Here is a 9316-nt window from a genome sequence, read left to right as displayed (position 1 = left end):
GTGCATAAGTTTCAATAGCCTAGCTGTAGTTAGTAGAATGTCTGAAATGGTCTATTGAAATAAAGTGTTACCCACACTTTTGTGTGTATGACAGGTTTAAACACACACACAAAAAAGTAAATTAAAATACAAAAAGTGTCAAAATTTGCAGTGTGAATTAAGTTGATTGTAGTAAATATAGAAAACTTTTTTTGAACTAATCCAAGAGAATTGTTGGCATTATGGTGCTATTTAATTGATTGTTCTGATTAACCTATTTTATACTATTGTGTACTTGAAATGGGTCAAGGAATTATGAAATTTGTGTAATTCTGTTTGATTCTGTGTCTGTGTCAATGTGTAAATATTGTGGATGTATTTATGGATATATGTATGATACCAGTGGCAAAGACAAATTTCTGCTCTGTGACAGAATGGAAAATTAAACTAAACTAAATTAAGAGTCCCAAGTCATGCGATAGGGAGGGTTTGGAAAAGACCTACTGACACTAATTCTGCTTTAACTTTTTTTTGACCCCAATATCAGTTATTATTAAAGTAGCATACATTTGATTTAGGGTCTTATCTCTGATGTATAAATTGACCATATGCTCCCCACGGTAAGGTTGAATTGGAATTTGTAATGGCAGAAGGAGGAATTCAATGCATTACAATTCAAAGGAATTCAAAACTTTTACTGTATTTTGGGAAATCAATAGCAGCATTGAAAGTCTGTCTTGGCAAACTTTGCTTTTCTAGTTTAAAGGTTACAGTTATATGAGTTTTTAAAGTGAAATTCAGGAATTGAATCAGAATGTAAAAGTAATTCTCTATTTAATTCTTAATGACACAACTTTTCTTATGACTGCATGTTTATATGTAGATTTTTATTTGATTTTAAAACAAAATCTGCTTAATGCTTTTGTAATATATAATAGTGGCAAAGCTTAAGGAAAGACCTCAAGTCAGAGGCTCAATATAGGTCTTAGAGTAAAGAATCATACTCATCTATGATAAACTGCTACACACTGTGCAGATCACGTTTGATGAAAGCCAGCATTTTGAGAAGAAACAGAAAGAAAAAAAAAAACTGACTGAAGGCAAAAGAGTGTAACACTACAAGACATTATCAGACTGTCAACAAGCAGACCACCTCCCAGCTCTAAAGGTCCAGGTCCACAGACAAGACATAGATCAATAGAGGGTCCCTGTCAGTATCTCCAGCAGCCAGATGGCCGACGGACATCTATCAGTGTCTCTTGGTTAACTGCCGCCACTGTGGAGGGCTGACATCCAATATGGCTGTCATTTCGGCAATCTCCTAAATAGCTCTAATCCCAAAATTAGATGACTGATGACCTTTAGATCACTCCAAATCCACATAATGTGAGTCAAGGTTTCTTTCACACTAAAAAGAATAGTACTTTATTTTTATTTTTTAAAATGTAATGGGCTGCTTTTGCTACTGTACCTTTAAATGTGTAAATGACCTCTGTTATGATAAAAGCATTCTTCAGTGTAGGCCCTAGGGGTCAAGGATTGGCTGGTCATGGTCCTGCTGGTATAGATGCTCTAGCTAAACTGTCCAGCTAAAGAAAATATATAACATTCTCCACTCAAAAGTAGACATAAATTCTGACAGCATATGCAATTTTTACATGTAACATCCAAATCCAAAATGTATGTTATTTACAGCTGATGTTTTGCCTGCAAACATTTTTTTACGATGCATAAACATCTCAATACACTCTCATTGTAATTTAACTAATTTTACATTTTGACAAATTTGTGGCAAATTCAAATGAATTTGTACAATCTCATTTGTACACTGCTGACCCCATTGAGGTTTAGGGGATAAATGTGCAGTATGTAATATTGACAACTAGTGGTAGAATGGGTACTGCAGTCTAAATTGAAAATATTGGAGACTCGACGCTCACGCGGGTTGCCAGAATGAAGATATGCAACAGGAACAAGTGCAATGGACAAATTAAGGCAACAAGCCTTACACTATAAATTGATGAGTTGATTTATCTGTGTTTTAAAATGCCTCTGAACATGAAGCTTTTTATATGGATGCCGAGGCTTTTTACATTGGGTAGAATCTGCGATCTCTGACCCAGTTTGTTTGCCGACTTCCATGGCTGCAATACGCTGTGTTTTCCAGCAACTGGCAACCAGGGGTGTCGAAATACTATTGGGTAAATTAGCAGTGGGTGGAGTCACACAGATCAAAACAAAAACAGACATTCCGGCATGGAACGCACATTTCAAAGTAGATTAACTGGCTGTAGCTGTTATGGAATGGGGACCCGAAAACAGAGTAATGGGTGACAAGGTGTTTTATTAACAGCAGTGGCACACAAACAGACATCAGGGTGAACATTATGGAGAGGAAGACACTGGAAACAAGACACTGGAGAAGATCGAAGATTTTACCAAGTAAAACAAACAAACATTAAATGATACTGGATAATGAAGGAAGGCAAGTTGAGTGTTCTTATAGTGCTGTTGATGAGGGTGATAGCTGGCAGGTGATTGTGAAGGACGTGCAGGTGGGAGCCAGGGAGGATGATGGGAGATGTAGTGAAGAAGTGGTGATTCTTTTTTATTTATTTAATTTATTTATTTATTTATTTTCAAACAACTGTCTTTTTTGTAAAAATCAAATTGTACAAATTCATACAAAATTTTCAACTTGTTAAACAGTTACATTTTCTCATGAGATCAGGTCTCCATTGCCCCACATTATCAGTGCCCACACAGAGTGACTTGGGCAGTTACACTGGGTTGAACAAGTGACAATATTCAGCGGGCACTTCTAAATATTGTGAATAATTCTAGATACCTTATCTGAATTGTTTAGTTTATGAGAATGCATATTAGCTTTTTTTTTTTTTAACAGGTTAAAACTGTTTTTTTGCAATGGTCTGCACAGAAACAGCAGACAGGCTGAAGGAAAATTTGCTCTCTGATGCTTATGGAACAGCCGAAATGCAGCGGTTCCCCCTGTACACAAAGCAGCACTGCGCAACTTACTGTGTCTGACACCCGCTTGTCAAGAGAGGTAAGCGAGGCAAGCAGTATTTACATATTGTCAAACAGCCAGTCAGATTTGTGTATGGTGTTTATAAAACAACAACAAATATTTAATTGGTTGCGTTTCCCTGAGAAAAATTGTACGCCTTAGATTGTTCATCAACCAATCAGATCTGAGCATTCAACAGCCCCGTAGTATAAAGTAATATAAAGAATTGTTCACTCCATTACTTTACCTTCCTACTGTACCTTCCCATGTGCAAAGAATAAAAATTAAAAGGAAAGATAAAACAGCTCAGTTCAACCTGGATTTTTCACCGTCCCGCCGAGAGTGTTAAGTGCAAGAGCACATTGTATTTTGTGTCCCTGAACAGAGTAATTCGCAACATTGCCTGTGAGGATGGGGAGGTGCTCTGACACCAAGAGGAGAGAGCAAGTGTTTCTAATGGACCCCACATCTCTCTGAATGTCTGCAACAAGCCCCCTGGCACTGCCAAATAGACTCTGAACTCCCAGAGAAGAAAATAAATGTCACAAAAATGTTTCTGAGCTGTTCATGTTGAGGGCTCTCTAGGTGACTGTTTTCTTCCAGTGTTGTTCAAAAACATTCAACTCTGAATTGCCCTTTTATGATTCTTTACTAGGCTAGTTGTTTTATCTGAATAACATATCTGTCTGTAATGCACATTAAATTATGAAGCTGTGTGTAATAGAAGGTGTGTAGATTTTCTTATATATTTTTTAACTGTGACAATGTAACATGTTTGTATGGCTTTTTTATTATTATTTTGAATACTGTAGAGGAAAATATGAATAAATATACTTAATTTCAATAGTCCATTTTAGACATTTGACTGACTATAAGTAATTTTGCAACTACATGTAAACTTATTCTATTAAAGATGAGTTCCCTTAGTGTGTTTATGCCACAGTTTGCCACTTGAATAAATCCGTCTTGGTAATTGTTCTTGACCTGAACAATACAATTGCACAATGCCAAGATGTGGTATTATGAGTGAGTTGAGCCAAGATGGTTATACATTCCTACCACTGACCCACAATACAGGACCATGAGCCTGTCAGAGGAGGCACAGCTGTTGCCTTTTGTGCCAGAAAACCAAAGTTTAAATTTTTTCCTATTGTAAATCAAATGCCGTAATAACGAAAACAATGTGACCTTGAGGTTTAGTACAGAGAAACACAGATAGTGGCACAATATTCATTTGGACCCTAGATTTAAGCAAAAAAAAAAAAAAAAGACAATTGGTTGTGCATTATAGTGATTTTACCATGGTCAAGAGGTGTTATTTGGTGCTGCACCCTGTAATTCAGGTTAATTATTTAAAATAATTATCTTATATCCATTTTTATAAACCTTGATGTTAAGTGTTTGTATCTTTTGCAGTATGTCTGAATAAGTGTAATAACTGTCCACTAAAGGAGAGTTGCAGTAAAAATACATTTCTTTGCAGTTTATTTAAACAAAATACAAAATAAACAGAATTAAGCAACATTGCTGCCAACTGGTTTCAATGAAAAGTAGCTAAAACTGGTTGCTAAATGTCGCTAGATGTCATCTGGCGAGTCTCAAAAACGTCTCAGGTTATGTATGTAACCATAGTTCCCTGAGAACAGGGAACGAGACACTGCGTTTGACACGCTTTGGGGAACGCCTCCTCGTGAACCGGTGTCTAAAAAACAACTATCAAATCACGACAATCCTATTGGCCGGCGACAGCCTATGACGTCATCATTGCGCGACCCGGAAGTATATAAGGAGCGCCTAGAGAAGCAGTCAGTACCTTATCGTCTGAAGGGACTGTTCAGCAGGCAGCCCCGATGCACGGCAGGTAACGCAGTGTATCGTTTCCTGTTCTCAGGGAACAATGGTTACATACATAACCTGAGACGTTCCCTTTCGAAAGGGAACTCAACACTGCATTTGACACGCTTTGGGGAGCGATATACCAACGCCGCCATGCTTGAAGGGAGTGAATGCCAAAAAATGGCTAGATAAACGTCAGAACTAGCAGTTTCAACTGAAATGCCAGAACCACTCCCCCTACGGGTCATACATAGGCTGTCAGTGACAGCATTCCCTTTGGCCAACAGCCCAAGCTATAAGCCTCAAAGAGGCCTTCCACAGAAGGCCTAGGCTTGGCCAACCTAGGCTTGGCCAACAATTTGTCTGATCACAGAGTCTCAATTCGCATTTTTCAGAGAAGATATCCAGTAAGAGGGACTGCAAAGAGACAGTTCAGACCAGATCATAGAGACGGGCATCCTGGAGAGCAGGACTCGGCTTAGCGCTTTTTACCCTTACCAGTGAGGGGAGTAAAACTCTGCTCAATCCTAGGATCTACTCAGCGCTTGATTATTTGCACTGAGGAGGCTGTGCACTCTAAAGGGACCCAAACAAGGGGAGTACAACCAGCCTAGGGGCCGGTCTTCAACAGGGTGGCCTCAGAGGCCTTCAACCACTGACCAGACTTAGGGAGCTAAGTACTATGCAGAACAACCATCTAGACGAAGGGAGTACTGGGCTCAACCTAACAGGTAGACCATACTGTAGGCACAAAATCATGGAGGCTCCCAGAGAGCCTGCAACATGAACTAATTCTACACAATGTAGAATATATCACCGCAGCCTTGCAAAGGCCAGCCATGTGAAAACTACATGCTTAATCTGCTAAAAGACATCCAGATATGGGGGATTCGCTTACAGGGCGGCCGGTGAAGGCCACACACCTAAAGCAACTCAATTGCTGATAATGCAAGAGCCCACAAAACATGGGAACTCGTTCTGATTGAAACCGAGTTTAACTAGCAGATAAGACTGTAGAGTGCCCACGTAACAGTCTACCTCAACACATTCCAACAAGCAGTGTACTCAGTAAAAACACTTTTTACTCTTTAAGCAAGAGGAGTACAAACTTACACCATCATGCTCTGAAGGAGGCCCAAACAGGGCCTGCGACTCCAGAAAGACACGTGGCATCAGCTAATGGCAGTGTCTAAGGGAGCCATATATGAGAACCAAACTATCCAGTGAGGTTAACTATTTAATTCAACCTGAGCTTAATCCTATTCACACATTGCAACAGGCAATGTACTCAGTAAAAACACCATTAACCCTTAAAGTAAGGGGAGTACAGAGAATATTACGCTACCATGTTCTGAGGGAGGCCAAAAAACAGGCCTACTACTTCAAACAATCACGGGCATAAACCTGTGGCAGTGCCAAGTGAGCAAACTCTAACTAAAACATCTATCAACAAGCCTTGTAATACAACAAGCTATTGTGCTCTGAAGGAGGCCCAAACGGAGCCTTCTACTTCAAACAACACGAGTGTCAGCTTGTGGCAGTGTTCAAGCTCTAAGGGAGCCATATATGAAAACCAAACTATGTAGTGAGGTTAACTTTATTAAACTCAACCTGAGCTTATACATTCCAACAGGCAATATACTCACTTTTTTTTTTTTTTTTTCTCAAAAAACACTTTTTACCCTTTCAGGAAGGGGAGTACAAACTACGTCACCATAATCTTAAGGAGGCCAAAGTCAGGCCTACAACTCCAGAACACACGGGCGCTAGCCTGTGGCAGTATTCGAGTTCACTGAGCTCACATAGTGTAGGGCAGGAATCAGAACTAAAGAAATAAAGTACAATAACCTTGAACAACAAGGGAGTACTATTAATCCAACCCTGAAAAATACAGGGTGGGTACTTCACATCAGAAATTCTCACCAAAAACAGATACAATCTGTACTGAACCCTAGGGAACAGGAGCTTTCATAAAAAGCTACAACCATATCACTCAAGCTTGAACATAGTTCAAGGGGTTCAGGGGAAAAACTGAAGTCAAAGTACCACTAGATAGTTCTGGGGGAGCGGGGCCACAGCAACAAACTTTCTATTCACATAGTGAAAAGTGGCCTACACCGCCTGAGACAACGGCACCAGGGAGACTTAGCAATAGTCTGCTACCTTAGCTGCGATCTATTTTGCACTTACACCAAAGGGACAATAGGCCTTGGCCTGACAACTCTGATAAGAGGAGGCCAGAACTAAGAAAAACTACATTCACATAACAGGGGTAGTATAAAAAGGGCATAAAAATGCTTCTAGCAGACAGCCTAAACCCTAGTTCTAGCCTAGGCCAGCTATAGCTGTGAGCCTATAAGGCCAACACATAAGGATAGATCTGCCTGGGGCTAAGAAACAACAGCCTCTACCAATGACTCTCAACTGAGAGGAGGCAAACTCTGAGAATACTATATTTCTACAATAAAGCTCAGAGGAGCAGAGCTCAACCCAAGCACACAATGTCAGGCGGCCTGTAAGGCCGACGCTGAACATAGATCTATCTGAAGTTAGTGAAAGCTAATCTCAAAACTCTAGCATTTACCAGAGGAGGAAGCTAATTTACCATAAGGTGGCTAACAGTGCAGCTTTGTTAAAGCCCACATCTGAATACATATGAACGGTAGCTTCATTGTCTTCAGTGAATTCTGCAAAGAATGAAGCCAACACATCCATAAATGTGACAAACAAAGTACTACACTTAATAATATATCACTCGAGCCAACCTAATGGAACTTCAGGGCCCTTAAACCGCATCCTATACAGGAAACCAAGGTTTTTATAAATATAAAGAGACCTACCAAGCCAATTTCAGCAGGTCCAACTGATATGCTTACAAACAGACATTGTGTGTAAAGCAACACCAGCCTGACCTGCTGCCGCGTATAGGGTGTTGGAGCCTGCCTATATCACAAGATAGTTGCACCCATCTCGTCAGTAGGAGGCATCGACGCGTACCCATACTCACTCCATCAACACCAGCGAAATAACCTGCTGATGTTGATGAATGCGAGCTGAATACATGTTCTTCCATGCCTTCTCGATCTCAGTATGAAGATCAAGAAGGAATGTAAAGCTTACGGTGGCTGGAGGATTATGGCAAAAAAGGAACCCTTCGAACAGTCCACGAGCGGTTTCTTTCTTAACCTGCTCCAATGGCAGCTGCAGTCTGCCAGAGGCGCGTTCCATAATCTCAAACAGCTGTATATATGCGGGGGCAGGGTGGCTTTGAGGATTCAGGAGGCTCACCATCTTCATCCTCATCAGCAATCTCCTACTCTCTTCTTTGGCTTAGAACAAGAGCAATTGCTGCTGAATCTAATTATGTCAAAGACAACACATCATCATAATCCCGCAGCTCTCTCCCGTCAGCCATCGAAGGTCGTGGGGAATTTCACCCCTTTCAACTCTTCAACAAGCTCCAGCTGAGAACCCCATGATCTAGTCTCTACTCTGCCTCAGCAAGAGTAAGACCTGAACCATTAGGTGCAGCTGCCGGTCCTTCTCCTCTCGAGGAAAAGACCAGAAGAGAGTGGAGTATTGTACAAGTAAAACACACTCACAATAACAAACAGACAGATCCCACAAGAACTGCCTGTACATGCTCTTTTGTTCTCATAAAAGACGTTATAAGTGTGATCAGATGTCAACACTATGGGACACAGATGCACACATTTCCTGAAACATTTGTCAGACATAATTTGTCTTACCTTAATATCGGTTTGATATTGCTTGCTTTCAAACAAAACAGTCCCTGAAGACGAAAAGATACTGACTGCTTCTCTAGGCACTCCTTATATACTTCCGGATGACGTAATAGGCTGTCGCTGGCTAATAGGATTGTCATGATTTGATAATTGTTTTCAGACACCAGTTCATGAGGAGGCGTTCCCCAAAGAGTGTCAAACGCAATGTTGAGTTCCCTTTCGAAAGTGAACTACATAACGTCTATCCAAGAAGTCACTAGATTTGCCGCTAGGCGATTTCTTTTGAAAAAAAAAAATGCTCAAAAGGGGTGGAGAAGTCGTTAAATCTAGCAACAAAATCGTTAACATTGTTAATATTAGTCGGCAATATTGCTAAGCAATAACCTGAGCAAACTTGTAACCCGGGTAATCAGGTTACCAGTTAAAAGGTTAAAAATGACTTAAAAAGTTGAAGAAAGCTAAGAAAAAAAAAGGAAAGTTCCAGAAGGAAAACTGTTTTGTCCAATCACGGTTCTCGTTTCAATGACTGACTTTCCTAAGAGCCAATGTTAGCAGCACATTCAGAAGTCCTGCCCACAGGCTGCGCCAGCGCTGCTGCCGCCTTCAGTATGAGCAGGGGGAGAGAGAACGAGTCAGGCGAAGCAGCTGCACCGAGTGGTCTCCAGAAACTCTCCGCATTGAGTGACAGATTTAGAGAAAAGTGACCTAAATATAACGAAAGGATTGG

The 9316-nt window shown here is 40.5% G+C and overlaps 1 long non-coding RNA gene across 2 annotated transcripts; it reads left to right on the top strand.

Moving 5' to 3' along the window:
• Positions 1-1323: 1323 nt before the first annotated feature.
• LOC127497359 (uncharacterized) lies at positions 1324-3858 on the top strand. Of its 2 annotated transcripts, none has more exons than XR_007925518.1 (3): positions 1324-1365; positions 2885-3046; positions 3393-3858. It is a non-coding gene; the product is annotated as an uncharacterized LOC127497359 (long non-coding RNA). The 2 variants fall into 2 exon arrangements; XR_007925517.1 differs by lacking the exon at positions 1324-1365 and adding an exon at positions 2264-2421.
• Positions 3859-9316: the final 5458 nt, after the last annotated feature.

This window comes from Ctenopharyngodon idella, chromosome 16, assembly GCF_019924925.1.
Source record: "Ctenopharyngodon idella isolate HZGC_01 chromosome 16, HZGC01, whole genome shotgun sequence".
In the NCBI taxonomy this organism is placed as follows: Eukaryota; Metazoa; Chordata; class Actinopteri; order Cypriniformes; family Xenocyprididae; genus Ctenopharyngodon; species Ctenopharyngodon idella.
This window is presented reverse-complemented; position numbering and strand designations above follow the sequence as displayed.